General features: G+C 35.4%; 1 protein-coding gene across 1 annotated transcript in view; it reads right to left on the bottom strand.

The window, feature by feature from the left end:
• The window catches only part of LOC126759790 (uncharacterized protein DDB_G0284459), a 504,946-nt gene that overhangs the window by 129,702 nt on the left and 348,722 nt on the right, over positions 1-26,522 (bottom strand). Inside the window, exon 4 of the mRNA XM_050474902.1 lies at positions 12,448-12,568. The gene's annotated coding sequence lies outside the window, so the exon portion shown is untranslated. The remainder of the gene's footprint in view (positions 1-12,447; positions 12,569-26,522) is intronic.

Consider the following 26,522-nt stretch of genomic DNA (forward strand, 5'->3'; position numbering starts at 1 on the left):
TTCTTTATTGTTTTAATTTTTTAATACGTTTTCACTGCACCATAAAGTGCCACAGGCAAACACACGCATACAAATATAGAATACACACACACATACATACACATGTATAACTAAATGGCTAAGCACTTGTGCCTTGAGGAAGGTGCAGTCACTCACTGAGCCGAGTCCAAGAAGAAAGCTGCACCGGATCGGCCAAAGAAACCCGTCAAAAGCATGCAATGTAACCGGAGACAGCTACGCCACTGAAACAGAAGACGAAACAGCAGACAAAGTAGGAAAAGTAGCAAAAGAAGTAGAAATGTGAGATAAGAAGGAACTGCAAAGCGGAACAGCAGAATGCTCTGTTTGATTTGTTTTTGTTGTTTTTTTTCTTAATTTTTTTTCTTTTTCTGTGTGAGTTTTTTGTAAGCGATATTAGTTTTACTTTGTCGTCGTTGTTATTGTTGTTGTTGACATGCTCACTGGCTGACTGATTTGGTTTGGTTTGCGGTGTGCGGTGGCTGCGGCGGAGTGCGGTGCTTGCGACGGCTCATGTGGCCCATGTGCGGTTTGCGCGTCCCGTTGCTCGCTCAGACTCTACAAAACCAACAATGCGCCTGCTGGCAGCGTTTGTGGGTCGCAGGTGAAGGTGAGTGCGACGCCATGCGTTCACTTAGCGGAACTATCGACAAAGTGGCAGCAACTTTTGTTTTTGTTTTTTTTTTTTTCATTCTACTATTTTTTAATTATTTTTAATGCCACAACTTGGCTGAGTGCGCCGCACTTGCTGGCTTTGCTACATATTTTCATTGCTTTGCGTGCTTCATTCTTGAGTCTGCTGTGCGTGGATTTCATGTAGACAAGTGTATGTATGTGGAAGCCGCAGTAGTAGTACAGCGTAGCGGTGGATTGTGTGCGGCAGCATTATTAAAAGAAAATAATCGTTCGATGGCGTTGAAAAGGCCAGACAGTTGGCATTTGGCGGTTTTTAGTTGACGCTTTTGCTGTCATTAAAACGTCAATGGCATGTTTTCAGTGTAAATCCATATGTACACCGGTGAGTGTAGGTGACACGAACATACAGTTGTACTTGTTATTGGACAGTTGAGGCTTTCTTTGATTAGCAATTCGCTGTGCTTGCAAAAAAAGACTGGAATTTTGTTTTTGATTTTTTTTTTGCAATTTTTTCGGAATATGACTAAATGTAAATATGTATGTACAGTCTAGTAAAAAAATCAGTTTTGCTATTAGTTGGCTTTCACAATCTGGCGTTGCATAAATTGATCGAGTTAAACTATATGGCGATAGAAATATATGATTTCGTACTAACTAAACTTCTTAGAAAGTTTTATGATTGCTTGGCTGTGTATTGCTTGAAAACGTGGACAAAATGGACACCAGCAAAGAGAAAATACGGCTTATTTTACAATTTTTCATCGCTAAAGGCGAAAGCGCGAGCCAGGTGGCTGAAAATGTGCATAGTGTTAAGGATAAGGATCCAGATAGTGCAAGAGTCAATCGTGTAACTTCCGGGAATTTTGATGTCAAAGATGCACCACAATCTGGAAGACCAATTGGCGAAAATATCGATAAAATAATGGAAAAAATAAGAAAAAATGAAAGTCTGACCATGATGTAAACTCTATTTCGATTAGCCAGGAGCAAGCCATTGCTCAAAACCCTGTCTGGAGCCATGTTAATAAGGCTCGATATAAAAAGAAGCTCGAAGTATGGAATTATAAATCGAAATTCCAACTGCAAATAGCTGCCGAATTGTAACAAAATCCATCCATTTCCGAAGCAGACGGTTGCTGGTGATAAAAACAGGGTCACTTACCACAACGTAAAGAGAAAACAATGGTGGTACAATTGCGTTGAGTCGGCGAAAACAATGACCAAGCTCAGTGGCTGACTAATTCGTCAGGAAGATTTTACCATTTGGGATTTAATAATTATCCGAAATCATTACGGATTTCCTTAGAAAGGTTTGAACATGTGTTTGGGAATCTGAGTGGGACACATCTACTATGAGCTACGGCCAAACCTTTAATTCGATACTGTATTGTCAACAATACCGTCTGAAGGAGGCAATCGCTCAGAAGCAGCTAGCTTTGAGGAATTGGGTTCCGTCACATATCGATAGAGACACGCCAGAAGCTTAGCTGGAGGTTCCTATACTTCAGCCTTATAGTTCGTCAAGTGATTACTAACTGTTCCTATCTATGTTCAATGATTTTGCTGGCGAAAAATTCGACGCAATAGATTATTTTATTTTATTTACTTATTTTATTGACTTGACTTATTTTATTTGCCAATAGGAACTTTTCTATGAGATTGATACTTGCATGCAGAATGACAAAAATTATCGAAGAAAAATGTGCATATTTGATCTTAATCATACAAAATAAAATCTTCTGAGCATATAATTCTAATTTCCAAACAAATTTCAGTAAAAAAATTAGCATAGTTTTCAACTTTTTTAAAAACTTAACACAGGAAATTACCTATTTAGCTAATTATCTTAAAGGAAACAATAACTTTCTTCTAGAAACTGTACAAAGTCAAGTTTTTGGCTATTTTAGTATTTAACATTAAAAACCCGAGCTGTTCGATACTAAACAAGGTTTCAGACAAGGCGACTCCCTATCGTCCGACTTCTTTAGATCTAAAGATCTGAATAGAGTAGGTACAATCTTCTACAAGAGCGTACAACTGCTGGCGTACGTTTCTGTTTTCTCCAGGTTGGAAGCGTAGCAAATGAGCCTAGAAATGAAAGAGGACAAGACGAAATATCTACTTCGAACTGAGTAGGCAAGTGAGAAGTAAAGTCCTCTCTCGACGTTCAAGACCAAATTCTACTAGTCACTCAACATCCCCGCCCTGCTATGTGGTGCAGAGGCATGGGCGATGACAACATCTGATGTGTCGGCGTTACGAGTTTTCAAGAGAAAAGTTCTACAGAAAGATTTATTGCCCTTTTGCGGGTTGGTATCAACAACTGCCGCAGGCGATGGAACGATGAGCTGTATGAAATATACGTCGACTTTGACATAGTTCAGCGAATTAAGAGACAGCGGCTGGGCATGTCGTTCGAGTGGTCGAAAACACTTCAGCTCTGAAAGTATTCGGCGCAGTACCTGCCGGAGAAGCAGAGGAAGAGGAAGACCTCTACTCCGGAACAACCAGGAGAAGGACCTGGCTACACGTGGAATCTTCTATTGGCGCCAAACAGCGAAAAGGAAGAACGACTAGCGCGCTGTTGTAAACTCGGCTATAACGGCGTAAGCGGTATCTACACCAAATAAAGAAGAAGAAGATTAATTTCATGTAAATCGGTCCATTTGAAGCTGAGAAATCGTGCGTATGGTTTTGCAAACGATAGCCTAGTGCAAAAGGCGTTTAAAGTTTCGCGTAAAGTTTTTCGCAGTCCAAGTCAGAAAGACCGGGTCAGCAGAAAACCTATATCTCCGAAAATAATTAGAATCTTGAAAAATCTTTAGGTAGACATATTCTTGAATAATTAAACTTTGAATATACATATATTTGTTTTATTATTTGTTTCTAAACTAGAATACTCCCTTAATACTTCCTTTGTCGCAGTCACTTATCATTGGTTCAATGTCTTTAAATGAATTATAAAAGATTTTTAGTGCTAAAGTTGATTTTTAAATTTCTTTTGGAATTTCCAAAAGCAATAAAATTTAACTAAATAATTATTAAACTAATATAATTCAAGGAAAACCCCGTTTTTTGCAAGAAACCCTTGAAAGAGATCCACTTGCTTGAATTTTATGATTCTTTACTAAATCTTCTTCGAAAAAGAATATCAATAAAGAAAGAAAATGCCTATTCATCCACGAACTATTCATATTCTAGTCGAATAAGACGAATAATCTCTCAGCTCTGCATAAATTTGTTGAATAGCGTTTATTGGCGCCTGGGGACAGAGGAGAATAACAACTTTTATTACATCAATTTAAATGAAGTGAAAGATTATTTTTCAAATAAAGCCATACGAAAACATGCAGACATAGAAATTTTTGTCACATTTTTTTTCTTTTCAAATACATATAATTATTTATATAACCATATCGTTATATTTGTGTGCGATCAATATTGTTGCTATTTGTGGAGAAATATATATCTACATATATAAATAATTATAGGCAAGTCGCCAAAACCAGATCTTCTTTTCAAAGCTATTCGCGCAGCAACAACAAGATACTAAATCGAACTTTACTACCAATTTTAATGTTTCATGTAGTTGTTATTGTTTTACTAATACAACAACCTTTCTATGCCGTTCTATACTTTGCGGTGGCTGCGTTTCTATTATCTCCAGTTTCAAATTACCGGGCGATGACGGCAACACTTTTTGTCGTTATTTTTTGTTTTTGTATATTATATAGATACATATGTATGTATGTCTGTATATATTTTATATATTGTATAATTTTGCAAATAATGTGGATTATGTTATGGTGTTTTTTTTGTGGCTCGCTTTATTTCGATTCTAGCACGCCATTTCGCTGTTTTGTTAAGCCAAGCAAAAGGTAAATGCAAAAACAAAAACAAAAAACGAAAATATACAAAATATAATAACAATAATGTGAAAAAAAGTTTCGAACAATAGCAATAACAACAGCAGTTAAAATGTTAAGGCCAGCATTTTTGATAGTTTTACACCCATTTACGCATACATACATACATACATACGTACACACGTGTAAATCAAAATCGTAATGCCAAGCGTTAAATTGGCTTAAACTTTTGCGATCAAAACTGTTTCGTGGAAAACGCGCTTTTCGAGGGCAACTGAGAATAAAAACTAAAAAAATAACGGTTTACTTTTAATTTTGATGATTATTGGTGGTTTTTGAGGTTATGTGGAATGTAATTTATTGGAATCGATAAAGTAAAGTTTTTATTGTCATTTAAGAAAAAAATATTTAATTGGATAAAAATGAATTTCGTCATATATGTATGTACTTATGTTATTTTAATAAAATGTTTAATGTTTATGTAATTTTCATATTAGTTTACTTTTTTCAATTTAAAGTTTATACTATTAGTGAAAGAAATATTGGCAATTAAAAGCATAGTTTAAGCTTTTAAAATATTAGAAATAAAATATTTTTGTTGTTTGCTAAATTTTATTTTTTTAACTTGTATTAAAAAATGTACTACTTAAGTATGATCTGCTAAAATATTATTTCATTTGTATTTAATGAAAAATACCAAAAATGGAAAAAAAATTATTTTTGAAGAAAAATGCATAGATTCTGGATGTGTTATAAAAAATTTTTTTTTTTAATATAATTTTTAAATTTACGCAGACATTTTTTTAATAAAATTTATATTGCATAAAAATAAAATATTTATAAAGTTTTATTTTTTTAAATCTTTAAAATTTATTTATTTTTTAATTTTACAAAATTTTTTAATTTAAATATAAAATTTTATAAATAAATATTTTGTTTTTATGAAATATAAAATTAATAAAAAAAAAGCTAAAAATTTTTATTTTCAAAATATTTTCAAATAAAAATGTCGGTGTAAATTTAAAAGAAAGAAGAATTTCAGTAGAAGAAAAGTTAAATCAATCAAAAAAAAAATTGTTTAATTATTATTAAAAATTAAATATTTATAAAATTTCAATTTTATTTGTTTTTATTTTTGATCGCCAATTTTAATATCGTTTTAAAAATATTATTAATTAACTTATTATTAATATTAGGTTGTCAAAAAAGTCTTGCGGTATTTTCGCTAGTTGGCGCTGAAAGCGCGTAGTTCTAGTTTTATTCGTCGCATCGGGTCATGCTATACCTTTTTGGAAAGCTCATTTCACGCGCTAACACGTGTTTGATTGATTGTCGTTTCTTTTAAGTCGTTCGTGAGTTATAGCGTCGCAAACATGGAGCAAAATAAAGAGAAAATACGGCATATTTTACAGTACTACTACGATAAAGGCAAAAATGCATCTCAAGCCGCCAATAAAATTTGTGCAGTTTATGGACCCGATACAGTTTCCATTTCCACCGCACAACGATGGTTTCAACGTTTTCGTTTGGTGTAGAGGTGGTCGAAGATGCGCCACGCTCCGGAAAACCTGTCGTCGAAAATTGCGATAAAATCTCTGAATTGGTCGAAAGAGGCCGGCATAGTAGCAGCCGTAGCATCGGTCAAGAGCTGGGCATGAGTCATCAAAAATTCATTTCAATTTCAATAAAAAAAAAATCAATAAAAATACCGCAAGACTTTTTTGACAACCCATTACTATTTTGAAAATTTATAAATATTTCAATTTTAATTATAATTTAATGTTTTTTTTTTTGATTGCATCTGAAATAAAATTTTTTTATTGAATTTAGAAAAAAAAAATTCTTACATTGTTATTGTTTTTTTTATAATATTTCGAAAATAAAAGTTTTAAAATATTTTTTTAATTTTATATTGCATAAAAATAAAATATTTATTTATAAAACTTTATATTGAAATTATGTAATTTTTTTAAATTTGTTATTTAGAAATTTTTAAAATTTATCTTTTGTGTTTAATTTTTTACACAATTTTTTTAATATTATTAAAAAAAATTAGCTCGTTTTTAATACCATTTTGAATTTTATAAATGTTTAATTTTTAATAAAAATTAAAAAAAAAATTCTTGATTGTTTTTGAAAATTTTAAATGTTTTTATATTTAAAAAAAGCTACCCCATATTGAAATTATAAGCATATTCTTTTAAATATTAGTTTGAAAATTTATAAAGTTTTTTCAAAAAAAAAAGTTTGAATTTTTTGTTTAATTTTGCTTTGAATGTTACCCTTTTTTAAATTATATTTGGAAATAAAATTTTTAAAAATTATGTGTGTTGGTATACTAAAAGTTTTTATTTTTTTTAATAGAAATTAGAAAAATATATTTTTACGTTATATTGAATTTTTTAATATTATTTTGAAATTTTAAAAATAGTTTTTTGAATAATATTTTTAAATTTTTTTAACATTTATTTATTTTGCAATGAAATTTTAATTTTTTGAATTTAATATTGAAATTAAAATTTTAAAAAATTTTATAATAACAATTAAAAAAAAAAAATTTTTTACGTTATACATATTGAAATTTTAATATTATTTTAAAAATTTAAACATTGTTATTTTTTATATTATTAATAATTCTTGACACTTTTTTGTTTGTGCATTGAAATTTCTAAATTTTTTTTTATTTTCATATTATATTTACATATGTATATATATTAAAATTAAAAAAAATTAATTTTTTGTTTAAAAATATTGGGATATTTCTGTTTCATATTTTGAAAATTTAAAAACATTTGTTTATTATAAATTGAAATTTTGAAAAAATACGTATTTTTTTAATATTATTATCAAAACAATTTTTATTATTATTTGGAATATTTTTTATACAATACAATAATACTATTCTGCAAATTGTTAAAAGCTTTGTTAAGTATATTTCATAGTTTTATCATACTGTCATTCCAATAATATGCCAAATGTGTAATAAGTATTATGTTTTGAGTTAAATTTATTATATAATTTATATATAATCTCTCTTTATTGAAAAATAAATTTCTTTATATTTTCTTTAATATTTTTACCTACAAATACTTCTTATGATTTAAAATTAGTTTAAAGAGTCAAAGCCAAAGAATATCACGAATATTTGACAAAAAACCACAAATTGTTTACCTTTTTCGGAAAATTATCAGTTTTTGTTGTTGCAAATAATCCAAGCCCCTTTAAGTATATTTTAGTTTTGTTTTTGCTTCATTCTCCACACTAAAACTGACGCATGCAAATTTTTCTTCATTTTTTAGGGCAACAAAATTTCACTAAGAATCATTATAGAAGAGCTTTCAACGCATTTAATTATTTTCTTTCAAGTTTAACAACTTTTATTTGCACTTTCACAGCAGCAGTACACACACCAATACACAGGCACACAGTTAAACCGTTTTTGCACACTTACTTCGTACACTCGATGTAGAGGAAATTCGATGAGCACTGCGTTTTGTTTTCAGAACTTACTGCGCCAATGCATATAAATATGTATGTATGTATTTGTAAATGTGTGAGATGTAAGCAAAATCGAATGAAAATTTTTAGTTGTTATTAATTGAAGTGTTATGTACACCGTTTTTATCTATTTTTTTATTTGAAATAAATATTTCTGCACAATTTTCACACACACACACGCGCACGTGTTAAGATACGTAGAATTGTTGTTTATGGATTTCACTTTATTGTTATTTGCAACAGTTATAATTTGCGTTTGTTGTTGTAGATTTGTTTATGCTCCAAGTTCAAATGAGTCTTGAGTTCAACCGCTAGACACAACCAACACTGACGACGTACACGAAGAAACTGAACTTTGGCTAACCAAAGACTTAAGATACGAACTCCAATCGGGCGCCAGCCGACGTGCGTTGATGAAAGCAAACGAAGGCGTGGAAGCAGACAAACAGTAAAATTGAAAAGTTAGCACAAGGGGAATGGAAGCAAGTGCTGGAGCACAGGCGCTAGCATGAAGAAGAAGGTGGAAAAGCAGATGAGCAGCAAAAACAGCGCCAGAAGCGAACGTAGCGGCAAAATAACGAGCGCGACAGCCGGTAGTGCAGGTGCAAAGAAAGAAACATGCAGAAAATCACAAGCTCATTTTGTTGGTTTTGCTGTTTTTGTTATTATTCCATTTTTCTATCGTTTGCGAGCGCTATTGGCATGCGTGGTTGTTATTGTTGTGGTTTTTTTCTTGTGGTATTGATGATGTACTATATATTTTACAAGCTTTAGCTACTTTTCCCATGCGCTTTCTTCTACCTCTCTGTATACTCGCTAATACCATCGTGAGTGGTGGCAGCATTGCTTGAGCCGAAGTTTGGCCAATTCGCATTTTCGCTAATCGCCGAAAATGGCTAGCGTAAGCAATAAGCCACTAAGAACGCACAGAGAAGGTCGCGAAGCAAAATTTAGGCAAAAATAAATTTAAAAAAATTTCAACTCAAATTCTTTAAATTGTATTTGCTTACTGCGAGGCGAATATGTTACTTTGTGGAAATATTGTTAGACACTGTCGCTCGAAATCGCTGTGACTATTCATTTTCACGCTTTTCATCATTCGCTTTGATTTGTGTGTTACCTTTACTCACTCTTTTATTTTTACTCAAAGCGAGAAAGCAGAAATTTCGAGCAAAAAAGTAAAAAACAAGAAACTAGAATGCATGGAGAGCAGCTCACTTACTCAGTTCAGAATTTGAGTGAGGTGAGCAATAAAACTTAAATTACTAAAGCACAGAAATGGCATGGAATGGCAGAATGGCAAAGAGCTATACGAGTATAATTAATACATTTAGGCAGAATCACTCGAAACTTTTTATAAAATAAAACTATGAAAGTAGTGAGGCAAAGAACCATAACGGAGAGAGCATTTGAGTGAGTGAAAAAGATGCAAAATTATGTATTTGCTAAATTCTCTTGAGAGTAAGAGTTCTTCTCAGAAGTAATCGAAAAGTGTAGCGAACAAAATAACTGTGAAATTTGAAATTAAAACGTAATAATATTAAAACTTATTTTGAAATAATAAAATAAAGCCTCTAAGGAAGGACGACATTTTTTAAAAATTTATTATTTTAAAAATTTATTATTTTAAAAATAATCTTACAAAATATGTTGAGATGAGTGTCAGAATACATACAGGGTTTTACAATATGAGTGATATGACTTCTTCCCCCCTGGGGACTTGGGTATAAAATAGTAATGAAGAAAGTCGGTACTCGAGCAGCAAAGCTACCTGCCTGAACCGCTGCCAAAATGGATCACATCGTAAACGCACTCTTCCCCACACACGAAAAAAGGCTAGTGATGCAGAACATACTCTAAGATTTCCGCAAATCCCTGAATCTACCCTCGAAGAGCTGTAACTATCCACCAACAAGCTCAAGGCCAACAAATCACCCGGCCCGGGCGGGATCCCAGCAGAAATCCTGAAAATAGCCGCTGCAGAGCGACTAACAGTACTATTGAATATAAACTACGTCTGCCTAGAAGCCGAAATATTCTCTGAACCCTGGGAAAAAGCAACGGATGGTGCTAATCAGTAAGGGAAAATAATATCCCAACTTGCCATCAGCATACCGTTCACTATATGTGACCTGGTCTACGAAAAGGGAGCTAACGTGCGAAAACTTTTTGGATTCTATCACGTGAAAAAGCATCTCATCTTCCATCCGAATCAACTAAAAAGTGAAAATTGATTTTTTGACACCTATTATATGGAGCTGTGATCTGGCCAGATGTGCTTAAAAAGAAAAACCGGCGTAAGGTCGTGGCCAGAGTGCACCGCACTGCAACCCTCGGAGTAGCATTAGTCTACCGAACAGTGTCAGGCGAAGCAATATTATTTATAAGCTATAAACGGTTCCTTAGAGAAGGGTTTTTAGTGACCTGCAAGTAACAGATACCGTTGCCGTTGACGGTAGCACTGATGATGCGGAAGGTATTTTCCACCCCACACCCGCAAAAAAAAGCTAGAGGAGAGTCTGGTTTATTGCTAAAGACCTATGACTTGAAATAACCTCACAAGAAGTAGTCTAATGGCGTTAAATCACAATTTATCATCAATCTATACCGCTCTTCTTTGACAGTAAAGGTGTCGCACCAGAGTCAGCAGTTTTGTTTATTTACCACACCAATTAGATGAAAGTGCGCCTCATCCGAAAAGATGACTCTTTTAAATGGGCAAAATCACGAAGTTTACGGTGGTCCAATGGCTTCAGTGAGTGGGAATAATTTTATATAGAGCCCATATTCTTTCTCGAAATTTGTCAGGTTGTGGTTTGAGACAGTTGCTATTCTTGAGAACGAATTAAAATCTACAAATTGAGGTCTTCAACAACACAGGCCTGAACGGCAGCAATATTTTCAATACTGGTATTAATTGTATAAGGAAAGTGGTCCCGGAAATCAGTATTGATTATTAAGCAATATTACTAATCGAGTTTGCAAAAGTTTGATATTAAAGAACCAAAGTCTTTATCTTGATTGATTGATCAGTTTGAATGACAGCTGTATGCTATATTGATCCGATATGAACAATATATACGAGGATTGTAGCGTAGGACAGTAATCTATGGCAAATTTCATGAAGATATCTAGTCAAATAAAATGTTTCACATATAAAAGTCTCTTAACCTCCCTCCACTGACCTTTCCTTGAGTATAGCCCTGCTTTTACTGTAATCTTCGCCATCTACACCTAACTCTAGAATAAAATTTGGGAGTAGAAATGGCCGAATGTTGGCTTAAGAGCGACTCAAATTCCCAACCAACAAAACAATTCCAGAAAAATTAATCTCTGCTCTCATAATTACATCATAATGGGCATATATAAACCCATTACATATTTCCTTTCCATAATTTTGTTATTATTTATTTGTTTAACCCAAATATACTTTTGCAGTTTAGAGGTCACTCAACTTTTGCGCCCAAAAGACGAAAGCTACTGTTTGGTTGACAAGCAATCAACTCGTCAAATATTTAATTTCATAGCATATAATAAAATTTACTTGATTAAAGCAATTATCTGAATTGATTTTGCTGAAAATTTTTGCAATAAAAAAGCGAATTGAAAGCCAAAAATGGACTGAGAATAGAATACAATGGAAATGGAAGGAAGTCAATAGCTCGTCATAATAACTGAGCTGATCTGATGAAAAGCAATTTCCTGTTTTTTTTACAAATTATTATATAATATAAATAAATAATAAATATCTGAGTGAGAATATAAGCAAAAGAATAATTTGTTTTAGGAAGCAGCGACAAAAATCTGGAATTTAACTTAGTCATAACAAGGTTGAAAAATTATTAGTAAGTTGATGGAATCCATTCTGCGAGAGCTACAGTCGCCACATCAATAGACGATTGTTTTGACAGTCATAAAGCATTTATTCCGAACAGCCGAAGCTGAACAAAACTCTTTTCTTTTATTCACGGCCTCACTTTCAAGATGTTAGTGTTTTAACACCCAGCGGCATCTACATGCGAGGTCTCAGTTAAATGATTTTATCGTTTGGCAAAACACAAAAGAGTTTCGCTAGATGTCGCACCGGAGAATAATCAATGACACAAAATATATATTAAGGTGTGTGCCTTCACTACACAAATTGCTGAATTTATATGTAAACAGTGGTTGGCAACGCTTAACGCCAAGCAGAGAACGTATATCAGAGAACGTATATTCAAAGAACGTTTATCCAGAGAACGTTTATCCAGAGAACGTTCATCCAGAGAACGTATAGATAGAGAAGGCAGAGAACGTAAATCTATGATCTGTCATAGAGATATCATGATATACGTTTTGGAAATTTTGAATTGGCACAAAAAAACAATTATTTTGTAAATAAATTCTAAATTTAACTACAAATTTTAAATTATGGTTTATGGGCACTTACCCATTTTGTAAAAGAATCCGCTCCAATCATGTTTCAAAACACTTTTTTCACACAATTTAATTTCACTTTTTGCACTTCACTTTATCACACTTTTCACTTCACATCAACCAAATAGCACTTTCTGAAAAGAAAATAAAAATATAAATTATTAACTAATTTTTAATATTATAATTTTTTATATAAGCTATGTAAATACATATTTTATTTTATTTTATATAATATCGGGTGATTTTTTAAGAGCTTGATAACTTTTTTTAAAAAAAAACGCATAAAATTTGCAAAATCTCATCGGTTCTTTATTTGAAACGTTAGATTGGTTCATGACATTTACTTTTTGAAGATAATTTCATTTAAATGTTGACCGCGGCTGCGTCTTAGGTAGTCCATTAGGAAAGTCCAATTTTGGGCAACTTTTTACGAGCATTTCGGCCAAAAAAGCAATTTCTTTTTGTCTTCCAAAGCTGGAATAGTTGCTGGCTTATTTCTGTAGACTTTAGACTTGACGTAGCCCCACAAAAAAAGTTAAAGGCGTTAAATCGCATGATCTTGGTTTTACGGGTCCATTTCTTTACGGGTCCATTTCTTGAGATGAATTGTTCTCCGAAGTTTTCCCTCAAAATGGCCATAGAATCGCGAGCTGTGTGGCATGTAGCGCCATCTTGTTGAAACAACATAAGTCAACATTTAAATGAAATTATCTTCAAAAAGTAAATGTCATGAACCAATCTAACGTTTCAAATAAAGAACCGATGAGATTTTGCAAATTTTATGCGTTTTTTTTTTTAAAAAAAATCAATTTAAAAAATCACACGATATATGTATATAAGCATAGACCACATACTCCCTGATTTTACATTAAACCCTACATAAATTATTTAAGAGAAGTTTGTTCTTTCGCAACCAAAAAAACATTAATCTCTGCTGCGGCTTTAAGCCGAAAAGGAATATATACCGCCTTTAGATAATTTCTGACTTATGAAGCACTGTTTTGCCGACAAGCAAGAATATAATATCAGGAAGCCTGACTATATAGAGGTCACCGAGGCACTAGATCATGTCCGAGCGAGGCGCTTAATATGTTCTTGCATTAACTGCCCATAAACGCCTTACTCAGAGAGGAACAGTAAGTTCTGCTATCGGAATAACGGAATTAGGAGGTTGGAACTAGAAAGCTTATGAACATGACGCCAACATAAACCAGCTAAACATAAGTAAATCAGACTATATCCCCTCAATATTAGCTTTCAATAGTCTTTGGGATAAAATTACCCTCTAGACGTGAATGGAGAAGATATTTAGTAGGAAAGGAGGATTTTATCTCTATCTATACCGACGTGTTCAAAATGCACTGCGGAGCAGGGGCGGGAAAATTCTACGTCTAGTAAACCTAGCCGGCATCTTTCAAGCAGAAGTACTAGACATAGAGTACGCCGATGGGTTTTAGGTGACAAGAACATTTTCGCCAACGAAAAGGCACACGATTTGGCACAACTAGGAGACGAATTCGAGGCGGAGTTAATGCCTGCACACTATCAAAATAGAGCTTTATACGCATTTTGAGCAAATAGCTCAGAACAGATGGATAATAAGAACAAGCTGCAAGATAACGAATCAGAAAAGGTCCAAGTATGACAGGGCTAGACCAAGCACTCTTTAAATAGGTACAGATATAGCAGACTTACAGATACTAAATGTTATAATTGAGGGCTGGCCTTTTGGAGAGTATGCGCTCCTTATGGTTCTGTCTTATAACAATATTTGCCGCCACTGCAAGCTGGAAGGGAACACAGAAACTATTCGCTAGTTTCTCTGTGAATGCCCAGCACAAACCAGGCATGGAATGCTTGGATCCTATCAGGCATCAAACCTTGAATAGCTGTCCACAATAAGAATAGCGGACATACATAAGTAGTTTCATCGAAAGCACAAAGTGGTTTGAGCGCAAAGATGAAATGAGAAAGCAAGTTTATGGAAGAAGTCCTCTTACCTACCCTACCAAGACTACCGTCTAATTTGCAAAAGTTTCGAAATATAGTCTGAAAGAGATCATTAACAATTGTTATATGTAGTTGTTTCATTGTTTTTCTCTTCATGGCGACATATTAACCGAAAATCATTTGTCACAGTTATTTTTTAATCAATTCAATACAAATATTGCTATTTTTCTTTGTTTTTTTATTAACTTGACGGACAAACTGTTAGGAATATGAAATTGTACAATCTTAAATTAACGAGAAGAGCCTTTACAAGGTGAAACCAACAACAAGAGAGAAAAATATTTTAGAGAAACTTGAAATGTCATTCATAAATCATACAATACGAAATCACTGCGAAGTGTTGTTACAACGAATGCAAATACAAAAAGCGAATACATAAAACATAAATATGAGTTTGAGAGGCGCTGAGCCACAAGAATGACGGCGGCGTCTCGGTGCGTAGACTGTCGGCTGTCCGCTTGACGCTGTTGCTGCAAGGACCGCGTCTGCAAGGTACAAGCCATGCGTTGAATGAATGCGCGGCAAGTTTGGCGGGCGCGCGTTGCAAGGTCTTGTGCACACACAAATCGATTCGCGAACAAATTAAAACATTTCAAGATTTATACGCGAACTGTCAAAAAATGTTAAAGTTCGTTGCGGAATTTGAATTTACATATGTACATATATTTTTTTCGGGGCCGCCACCGCCATCACATCGTCGACAATAACAACAATAATACTTCCTGTGCTTCCACATTCTCTGTTCATATTTTTGCGGTGCGTTCCTTCGGGTTGCTTACCTTGCGGCGGTTCTGGTCACCCTCCATTTTACTACGCCAACTTTTTATTATACATTTTTATTTTTGTAGAGGAGTGTGGTTTAAGTGCGTGAGTGCGTGCGTGTGCCGCCCTCCTCACTGTCTCTTCTGCGAGGAATTAAACGATAATGATGACTTGTTGGTTCGTTTGTAACGCGGAGGGGGCGTTTTATGCGTGAATTGCACTACACTGAGAGAATAACTTTAAAGGTGGAAAGGTTTTCAAATTCGGCTGAGTTCGTTTCAGAAGGACGCAGCAATATTTGTAAGAATGGCATGGACCTATGTATGTATGTATACTAGGTGCAACCACTTCTACATATACCGATACCCAGATGAAGGTGAGAAATGGGAAATGTAACCTACATTAAAAATACTGAATTCGAACATATTAATTGAAATCAGACGTTTTTTTTACCAAATTCTAAGTCCAAATCGATTATTTCTACGAGGACGGTCGGATAAATATTTATTCTAGAATATGACGAATGCATGCCCGACGATTGTAATTTAAGTGTGCTCTGCCCAATTCACCAAAAGACACAATAAGCCTTCTCAACATATTAGTCGAAATCATACCTTCCTTGGCCAAATTCTAAGTACGAATAAAATTTAACCCATTTAGACCTACCGTCTCATATACGATACACCAGAAGTATTAAATTACACCGGTCAACAAAAAAATATTTTTTTTTTTGGGGTTTCTGTTCTCATGCTTTGATTCTGATTCTAGACATTGAAAAACACTTAAATATTAATCTTTAGTTCTTTAAGTTTGCTGATCTACATCGATAAGTATATTTGGGGTTTAATACGAGAGAGCTCATATGAGCATAAAAGAAATACAAAAAATATGCACTTTTAGACAGTAATTTCTTGTTATTTTACATTTATATATTATTGTTTATCACACATCTTGAATAAAAACAACTCTTGTATCTAAAAAAAAGTTTTCTAATTATAATCTATAGTGAAATTGTAGAAAAAATATAAAAATCAGTCATTTCTGCTTAAAAATCGAAAAAATGCTCTAATTTCTACGAAAGCAAACTTTAACCGGAAAAAAAAATTTTTTCCTTATTTTTGTCATAGGAGAAACTAAAATTTAACATGTAGATGTCAGACCCAAAACTCGTGTTGACCTGTGTTATTTTGAAGTACCCTTGATAAGAAATTGTTTTTTGTTGTATTATTGCATATACATATATATGAGCCTACTGTATCACATACGATACCTCCTTTTCTACCTAACCTGTGTAATTCGACCAATTTGAATTCTCTAAGCAGTCGATGTAGATCCCACATGGTCATCCCAAAGAATGGTGTTCATTCTCACTCTTCAGAATCTTCGATCACAGTTTCGACTGAGTCTTGGTCTCTGATATGCACCAGTAGATGCACGTTTCATTAAAATTCACACAATGTAGACATCAAAAGAAAGCGTTTAACACCATCAACGACTGCTGTGAAGTGATCTCCCGGTTGAATTGGTTATCCCCAACGCCCTGATAGCTCTTATGTATATGCCCAATATTTCATGCAGAATATGAAATACGCGATCTTCTGAGATGCCTATGGTCTCCACTATCTCACACACCTCGATTGGATGTCTGCCAATTGAGATCGCGGCTCTTTGCTAGGTAACCCTCTGAGATAGTTGGTTTCGGGTCGAATCGTATAGAATTTCCAAGCACTCTTTGATTCCAACGAAATTATTGTCTGATATTGCTCTTCTTCCATTTTTTTTAAGTCCGTGGACACGGCCGTTTTGACTCACCGTCAAAGTAAGACTACGAGTATATTCTAGCATAAGGTTAGCAGTTTGGGACGCTAACATCGGTGATGATGTGTCAACTTCAGATGTATTCGAAGGTTTGGTTACTGAGATGTGGTTCGAGTCTAGACATTTTTTAGGATTTTTAAGAATTTTACATATTTTAAATTCAATACACATTTTCTCTCAGTGCTCGAAGCAGACAACGCAGCATTTATGAAGTTACTCAGAAGTTAAGTGAGTTCGCGACACGATAGAATTGCCAAATGTGTGAACGCTAAAAGTGGATGTGCAAAACGTGATTGGGTATACGAAATCGAAAAGCAACTTCCGGCGTTAATTTGAACTTTGCTTTGCGAGAGAAAAACACACTTTAGCCAAAAAACTTACGATCTTGAGAACTTGCGTATTTTTCCAGGCGAATGCGCACACACTTTGCTAAACTTTTTCGAACTTCTCTATCACTGGGTGGCAAAAAATGGCGCGGGTAAGAGGGAGGCCCGCGAAATTTGGAAAGCAGTATGACACTGCAGTCAAAGGTCATGACGTGCCGCGGAAGGGCATAACGAGCGGCGGCTGCTACTGTGCTTAGGCGCATATTTTGCATAAAATAATGAAATAATAATTTCATTTCGGCAAGCAGCTGAAAAAGCTAACTAAGTTAAGCAGACAAATCGGCAAGTGTATAATTTCGTCAGTGGAAGTCCCAAAGGCGATTTAGCTTTGCCGGCTCATTTATTGCTGCTCATTAAATTGCAATTGCTTAAGACAACAAAGCCAAATATCAAAGTTTCATTGGAAAAATTTTTTACGATTTGTTGTAGGTATAGGTTTGTTCCTATTGTAGAATGTATAGTTGATATATTCGTAATACGAAATGTAAAAATGAAAGATTTTTCATATTTTACATACAAAACTTTGAAGGGAACACTTCTTCAGCGTGGTAGTGAAAGCATAACACCGGGAAATGGTGAACCCGATTCCCCAATCGATGACGATGGAGCAGTCGTTCCATTGCTCGACTATGAAGAGGGAATTATTGCCGGCCGAGCTATTCAAACACGACGGCGAAGAACTCATAAGGAGCATGCATCAGCTTCTTTGTAGAACATGGTCGGACGAAAGCATGCCCGAGGATTGGAATTTAGGCGTGCTCTGCCCAATCCATAGAAAGGGAGACCCCACATTCTGCGCCAACTATCGTGAGATAAGCGCCCTCAACATCACATCACATATAAGGTTTACCGAGCGTATTGGGTGAAAGATTAAAGTCCACCGCCAACAAACTGATTGGACCTTATCAGTGTGGCTTTAGGCCTGGAAAGTCAACAACTGACTAGATATTCACCATGCGCCAAACCTTAGAAAAGGCTCGTGAAAAGAGAATCGATGTCTGAATTTGGTATCCACGCAAAATTAATACGGCTGTGTATGCTGACGTTGAGCAATACCAAAAGCTCCGTCAGGATCGGGAAGGACCTCTCCGAGCCGTTCGATTCCTAAAAAGGTTTCAGACAAGGTGCCTCCATATCGTACGACTTCTTCAACCTGCTGCTGGAGAAAATAATTCGAACTGCAGAGCTTATTCGAGCAGATACAATATTCTATAAGAGGGTACAGCAGCTGTCGTACGCCGATGATATTGATATCATTGACCTCAACAACCGTTAGTTTAGCTTTCTCCAGAATGGATAAAGAAGCGGAGCAAATGTGTCTGGTAGTGAACGAGGGCAAGACGAAATATCTCCCGTTATCAAACAAACAGTCGTCGCATTCGCGACTTGGCTCCCACGTCCCTGTTGACAGTTATAACTTCGAAGTCGTAGATAATTTCGTCCATCTTGGAACCAGCACTAACACCAATAACAACGATAGCCTCGAAATCAGAATAACTCTTGCCAGCAGGTGCTACTTCGGACTGAGTAGACAAGTGAGAAGTGTAGTTTTCTCTGGACGAACAAAGACCAAACTCTACAAGTCAGTCATTACCCTCTCCTGTTATATGGTGCAAAGGCATGAACGCTGACTATAGCTTGATGACTCAACTCCGTTGGAAAGACGATGTGGTTAAGGAACTGGCTACACTTGGAATCTTCAATTGGCGGCAAACAGCGAAAAGAAAGAACGACTACGTCAATATGGAAGAAGAAGACAAGAAATTGAAGGATTGGTGCTTCAAGGTATCGAACTGGGTTGAGAAGAGAAAAAATGAAAAGTATTGTTGTGGATATGATGGATCACAACACACAGCACTTCAACTGTCATTCAGGTATTTCGCAAAAGTAAATAAGACTTCAGTTAATTTCACACGAAAGCGTACGAACGTATCAATTCAGTTCATTAGTACGGTATATACGAGCATTTGCCTTTTTCTATACGCCTCGGCAACAATTTTGGCGTGTGAAATTTTCGCAAAACTTGAATGGGCGGGTCAATGTTGCCTGTGAACACTACTTAAATGAAACGAAGAACAATTCAGTTCCTTATCTGAAATCAGTTACCCAAAGGCGTGACTAAGTACGTAGGTGTACACATTTATGTATGTATGTTTGTGTGTGTGTGAGTTGAAACCTATGTTGTTGTGGGCGTAAATGTGCCGGTCAACCCACTTGACTTCTGCAACCTGCCATGCGGTCATGTCCGTTTGGAGGCTGTCCAAAGTGCCTGGGAACAACTTCCTGCTTCGGCAAGCGTACACTGGTGAAGTGAAGGATACCTATTTGGGGCATATGCCACAGTAAGCATGAATATGGTATTTTTTGTTCATTCTGTTTGTTTACCTAACTGCTGCAGCGATTTGTAAATTTTTTAAGAATATCTTAACCTTCGACAATAAAGACAATTCGAAGGAGAGTTTAGCGATATTTAACCAGAACCTTTAACAGTGTTCAAATTTGGTACCAGTTTTTCGTTGAGAAGGAGAAAGTCCGTGATCTCACGTAACAACCACATTGAAGGCATCATCGTAATATTTTTTGTCAGCGAAAAAGAAATATTTGGCTTTTTAGATAAAGAGGCCATCGTTTCCAGTAAAAATCATGTGATTCCGAGCGATTTTAGATAGCAATTTAAAAAACTAAGACAATCACCAAACTAGCGGATAGTAGGTACTTTCTGTGACTTAAGCCTGATCACAATTTAACACAAAAAAATCTCTATCGGCAAGCTTTATTCACAAGTCAACCGTGGAATCAACGTTCATAAGCCCGTATTGAAGTTCATCTCAGCAAACAATGTAGTCACGTCTTGGCCATCATCACCCTTGGCAGTCTTTCGAAGTTGTTTATTTTTATTTATTTATTTTTTTTTTTATTTTTATTGTCCAGTATTGTTTAGGATTTCGTCATCGAAAGACTTGCGCTTGAACAAAGCTTACAAATCGTTCAACTTTATTACGAAAATTCACGATCTGTAAAGAACGCTTTCGCTCAACTATGGTCAACATAATCGGCCTACTGAGTGTACTATTCGCAACTCCATCTTGAGGCCTAGTGTTCCTTATTACATAATATCCGATCGAATAGGCCACGCCCTACGCGCAGTGAAAAAAATATAGCAGCCTTAGTATACAAGAAGATCGTAGAGAGTCGATTCGGACTGAGATCTTAATTGGCTTGTGCAAGAACTGAAGCCGCTCGACTTTCCCAATCCCAAAGATCCGACGTTTTCGACACAAAGCACAATTGTCGCATTTGGGACGAAGAACAACCTGAAGAGATTCAAGAGCTGCCATTTCATCCAAAAAAACACAACGGTTTGGAGTGGGTTGTCAGCCAGTGGTATTATCTGCATTTCGAAATGCTCGAATGAGTCGTCGAAAATTGGACTCATCGAATGGACCATCTGAGACTAGCCGTGGCCAACATTTGAAAGAGATAATCTTCAAAAAATAAATACCAAAGAATGTTCGTTCGAATAATAATAAACATTCATAATTTTGATGCTGAAAATGCAGCACACTCTGAATGGTAAATTATTGGCAAAATAATGAAAATTATATGTAAGCATTTTTTGGCTTGCCCAGTGGCTAGACATTGCACAAAAACTCATTTGGAATAATTCAAATAAGGCTCTGTGTGGGTGCGACACGAGTTAACGCAAAAAACTTTATTAACCTCGTTTCCACTTGCGAATCGCTGCCAAATAGCAAAGAAATCAATAAATTTTTGAAGCGCATGGTCGCACAGTCGTGATTGAGTCTTGAAGGGCCGATTTAGAAGGTGGACAAGCCAGAATTGGCGACAAAAAAAGTTTTGCTAAATTTTTGGTGGGATTGGCACGGAACTATGAGCTCCTTCCCTTTTGATCACAGTCTTAATTCGGGCCGACAGTGACTCGATGGAAGCTCTGCGACTCGATTTTGGAGTTTCTTATAAATCCACCTTTTAGTCTGGACTCGATACCGAGTAATTACTACCTGTTCCTGTCTATGGTGAATGATTTTTCTGGTGAAAAATGTACCTCAAGAGAAACTTTTGACAATGTAATGGCACAGTTTTCTTGTTTATATGGACGAAGGTTTCTGTGAGAGATAATTTTTCATAATTTTTATAACATTTCAATATTGAAGTAAAGGTTCGTTTCTAATTTTATTATAAAAACAAATAAGAAGCAAATTTTTATAGGAAATTATCGATAGAACCAATTACACAACATAATAACATATCTTCACATAAATATCTTTTGATAATAAGTAATATTTAAAGCTCGGAAGAGTGTAGGCTATACATTTTCGAAGATCATTGATTAGAACACACAGAAGGAAGGCTTAGTTGACAAAGTTAAGAAAAGAAGGCAAGAACCAATTCTCTTTAATAATAGCAGCGTTCGAAAGAGCTTTTCAATTGCTGGCCATGTATATGCATATAAGTGTATATAGGGAGACCCAGGTTTAAATATAAAAAATGTAAGCTGAAAAACTCAGGCTGCTCAAAAGTGTGACATTCAATTCTTCCCTCAAATTGTCATTGCTAACGTCAACAGTTTATCTACTACCAAAAAGAAATAAAGTTAACAAATTGAACTACAAAGCAACATACATACGGCAAAACATACATATATGTATGTATAGTAGATGTTAATCACCCTGAATACAACAACAATGTGAAAAGTGTGAATTGAAGGCATTCAATAAGTTTGCTCTGCCTTTTCGAGCTCCAGCCAGAGGTATCGATATGTGCTTATGCGCTTACTTAACTAAGTTCTCGAGTATCTACAAGAAGATGTGTATGCAGAGCTGAGTAGTTGCCGCTTTGCCCGACATTCAGTGCATTAATTTTCAGCCACAATAAATGAGGCTACATTGCTCTACAGCGCTGCCTATTCACCGTTTATGAGCTGCCTTCCTTCAGAGTCGCATTCACCATTGCCATCATCATAGACGTTTACTGATATTATGATGCTGATGGATTTGCCTCAATGACTGCTCCCATATTTTTACTACCGCAACTCTTACTCGTTCATTGCTCGCCTCGTCTCATTCACTGCATTTTGCGAAGATTTTAATCGTCGTTCCAACCATAGCTTATGCTCGTAACTCTTGTGTTGCTGTTGTTGCTTCATTTGTGTTGTTTAATCTTCTTCGTTTTCTTCATCATCGTCGTCTTTTGCTCTGCTTAATGGTACGTCTGTTGCTACCTCTGTTGATGTTAGCTTTAATGTTGTTGCCTTTGTTGTTGTTGTCTGTGGTGATCAACGATTTTCTGCACTTTAAAAAATGAGCTCGCATTAGTCTTTTTCGAAATTTCGTATTTGCATTGCTTTTCATGAATGAATATTGTCTGTTTCCTTGTTGTTGTTGTTATTATTGGCGATTTGATTCATTGACTGCAGTTCTTTGGTGATTTAAGATTTCTTGAAGTTAAATGAATGTAGCGAAGTCTTTCTGCTTTCGAATGGCAATATTGACTAGTAGCAAAATAAAATAATTTTGGATGATTTTGGGTTTCTAAAAAATATTTTTCAAACAAGTGTATGTAAATGGATTGACTTTAAATTTCGAGAATGTACTCTTCAATTACTAATATATGGAGTTAATTTAGCCCTTAGATCTCTGAATACCTTTGATTCTTCTCATATTGCTACTAGTTACAAGAGATTCCTCTGATAAGATCAGCTCATGAGAGCAGATTTTTGCATCGAGACTTTTGTGGAATTTTTTTGAAGCTAAAAGTTGTCGGAAAGATTCTAGCATACACTTAGCTATTTAAGATAATATATAAGTATCTAAGTAAAGTTTTTAATTTTTATTATTTAATTACAAACTATGAAATGGGAACCTTCATTGATTATCCAAAACTAGCAAATTTAAGAAAAAAATGCTGGAGATAATGAAAAATACATTTCCTACAAATTTTTATTGTAGAATTGGCATTGACGAACGTTCTTTTTAATTTGAGAAAGCATTAGTTTAGGTGAACTTTTTTAATGGGTTATATATACTGCTTATAGGAAAATTCCCCGGAACTGAAATTTTTCAGAGAAAAATTTGGAACACTCAAGAGTTTTAGTATTTGCACGAATTGAACACCCAATTACCTGTCACTCAGAAAAAAGTGGTCAGAATATGAAGTATCCAAGCGCAAAATAAACTTCTTTACTAAAGATAGAAATTTTGAAAAAATAGTAAGTGGTACAAAAAAAAACTTTCGCTTGATGTAACTTTGAACTTCACTTCTTTGATCTTGACTTCTTTGATCACGGATGGTAACTTAATGGGATTGTATGATGGGTTAGGTTGGATCTATTCTGTTATAAAAGTCAATAAGGATTTCACTCGGATAATGCGAACGCCGATCCATTTCGATACCTAAATATCAGTACTTATCGTAAAGACCCTCATAAGTCGACATAGCGCGTTGAATTTGAAATTTACAGATATGACTGCTGAGATGTTTGAAACTCAGTCTTGCAAAAGCAAAGGAGAAAGTATCTGGATCTTTCCACCTCCATACAACTTTGATAATTTGCGTCCGACAAGATTTTTAGCCTTATCGCATGTATGCCTATTGGAGTATGTCCAGGTAAAACTTTTCAGGCTGCGGCTAGATGAATCTTGCTAAGATCAAGTAGTTTAGTGAATCTCGTGTGTTTTACTTTGGGCTAAAAGAATCTGGCAGTCGCACAATAGGTAATTGGTGACCACCGCTTGCTAAGCTCAAGCGAAGTTCAACGCTAGATAAGCACAACGGAGACTTAGCTCGTAACCAATCTCATGAACTCGGGACAAGAGTGGTCTCACTTGGCTGATGGGGTATATTCGTAACTGTGTGCTTTAGAGAATAGAAATCTTTGTAAAGTCCTCTTTAGACGAATTGATATCGATTCTAGGAAATTATTGGTAAAAATAAACAATTGCCTTGCAAATCTTCTTTTATCTCATATCCATAAGGGAAAAACAGGACAACTCGAACTAAATGGCGTGAGAGTTGAAGTTTTTGTTTTATTCAGCTTATGGCTTTGAAAAGCACACACCACCTCTTCGTCGATTTCAAAGCTGCTTTTGACAGCACGAGAAGGAGTTGCCTTTATCTTTCTATGTACGAGTTTGGTATCCCCGCAAAAGTAATATGGCTGTGGAAAATGACAATGACCAACACCAAAAGCTCCGTCAGGATCTGGAAGGACCTCCCCAAGCCGTTCGATACTAAAAAGGGTTTCAGATAAGGCGACTCCTTATCGTGCGACTTCTGCCTGTTGACAGTCATAACTTCGAAATCGTAGATAACTTCGTCTATCTTGGAAACAGCAACGAAATCCAACGCAGCATACCTTTTGCCAACAGATGCTAAACTACGAAGCTTCTGCGGAAGATTTATGGTCCTTTGAACTTTGGCAACAGCGAGTACAACAGTCGATGGAACGTTGGGATGTACGAGATATACGACGACATTGACATAGTTCAGCGAATTAAAAGACAGCGGCTATGCTGGCTAGGTCATGTCGTACGTATGGACGAAAACACTCCAGCTCTGAAAGTATTCGGCGCAGTAGCCGCCGGGGGAAGCAGAGGAAGAGGAAGACCTCCACTTCGTTGGAAACACCAGGTGGAGAAGAACCTGGCCACACATGGCATCTCCAATTGGCGCCAAACAGCGAAAAATAAGAACGACTGGCGCGCTTTTGTAAACTCCACGTAAGCGGTGTTTATGACAATAAAGAAGAAGAAGAAATATAAATAGTTACGAAAGACTTTTTAGTGATAATATGAGTTGTGAGGCAAGCTTTATCAAATTAACCGTAAAGGTTTTAAATGCCTGAAAAAATATTTATTTTTTTGAAGCTCACCATAAGCAGCTTCTAATATCCGATCATCATCAATAGTAAGGAAATATCATATTTGAATTAGGCCTTTTTGGTTGGCAAATCAAATACCACAAAAGAGTTCGCACTGTAATGTAGAAAACATGCGTTTGAAGTGCATAAACAACGACAACAACAAAGAATCACATTTAAAAAATACTAAAAAAGCGAGCCAAACAGCCAAACACATGTCAAAATATTTAGGATTTCAATTTCCGGTGCTGCCACTCGAATCTTTTCGCGCGCATTCGCACAAATCTGCGTAAATCTGAATGCATTAGCGGAGTCAAAGGGAATTAAATTATATTTCCATTTTGCATTTCGACTTAATTAACGAAAAGAACACGAGCATTTATTTTTTTAATAAACAAAGTGAGCAAACGGCGGGACGAAGGGGCATACAAGATTAATGCTGCTTTGACTAAAGTAGAGTAAACATGCAAAGGAAGGAAAGGATGGCGACGTGGAGAGCAAATGCAAGAAGCGCTTTTGAATGAGAAATGGAAGCAAAGAGAAAGAAAACAAGACACAAGCACATTAATTAAAAAACAAAGGACGTATTGGTTAGAAGAAATAAAAACGAAGTGAATTCGAAATGAAAATGAAATGAAACGCACAGACTTAGGTGAAGGCTAAAGCAAGGAGGAAGCAGTCATCGCTGCGTAGGCATCAGCTCCAGGTACGCAGGGGCAGGTACGTATAATAAGAGGTTCCGGTCAAGACGAATTGCAATGAGAGGATCTCGCTTTTGATAGGCCAACGGCAGGTTGAAGGCTGAATCTTTCGCAACAACAAAAATACAAAAACATGCTGCAAGTGCATAAAGTGAAGATGTATGGCAACAACAGCAGCAACACAAAGCATTTTAGGCAAGCAAACGCAATGCACAAAACACAACTGACAACCGGCCGAAAATGTACAGACAGACAAACAGCGATACAAAGAAACCAAAAAAAAAAAATTAAGAAAGCATTGCAATGCGGCAACAAAGCGTCTAAAAGCATGAATGAGTAGTGGAAATGTGAATGTGGCAGTAACAAGTATAAACGCATTTAACGCTCGTTGAGAAGAGGCTGCATGCATATTCATATACGACACATCGTAAAGTGTTTGTTGTTATTGTGCATGTGCATATGTGCTTATTTTGTATTTGCATTTATTAAAAATTAATCAAAACATTTTTTTGTGATTTGTGATTTCCTGCTG

This window comes from Bactrocera neohumeralis, chromosome 5 (genome assembly GCF_024586455.1).
Source record: "Bactrocera neohumeralis isolate Rockhampton chromosome 5, APGP_CSIRO_Bneo_wtdbg2-racon-allhic-juicebox.fasta_v2, whole genome shotgun sequence".
In the NCBI taxonomy this organism is placed as follows: domain Eukaryota; kingdom Metazoa; phylum Arthropoda; class Insecta; order Diptera; family Tephritidae; genus Bactrocera; species Bactrocera neohumeralis.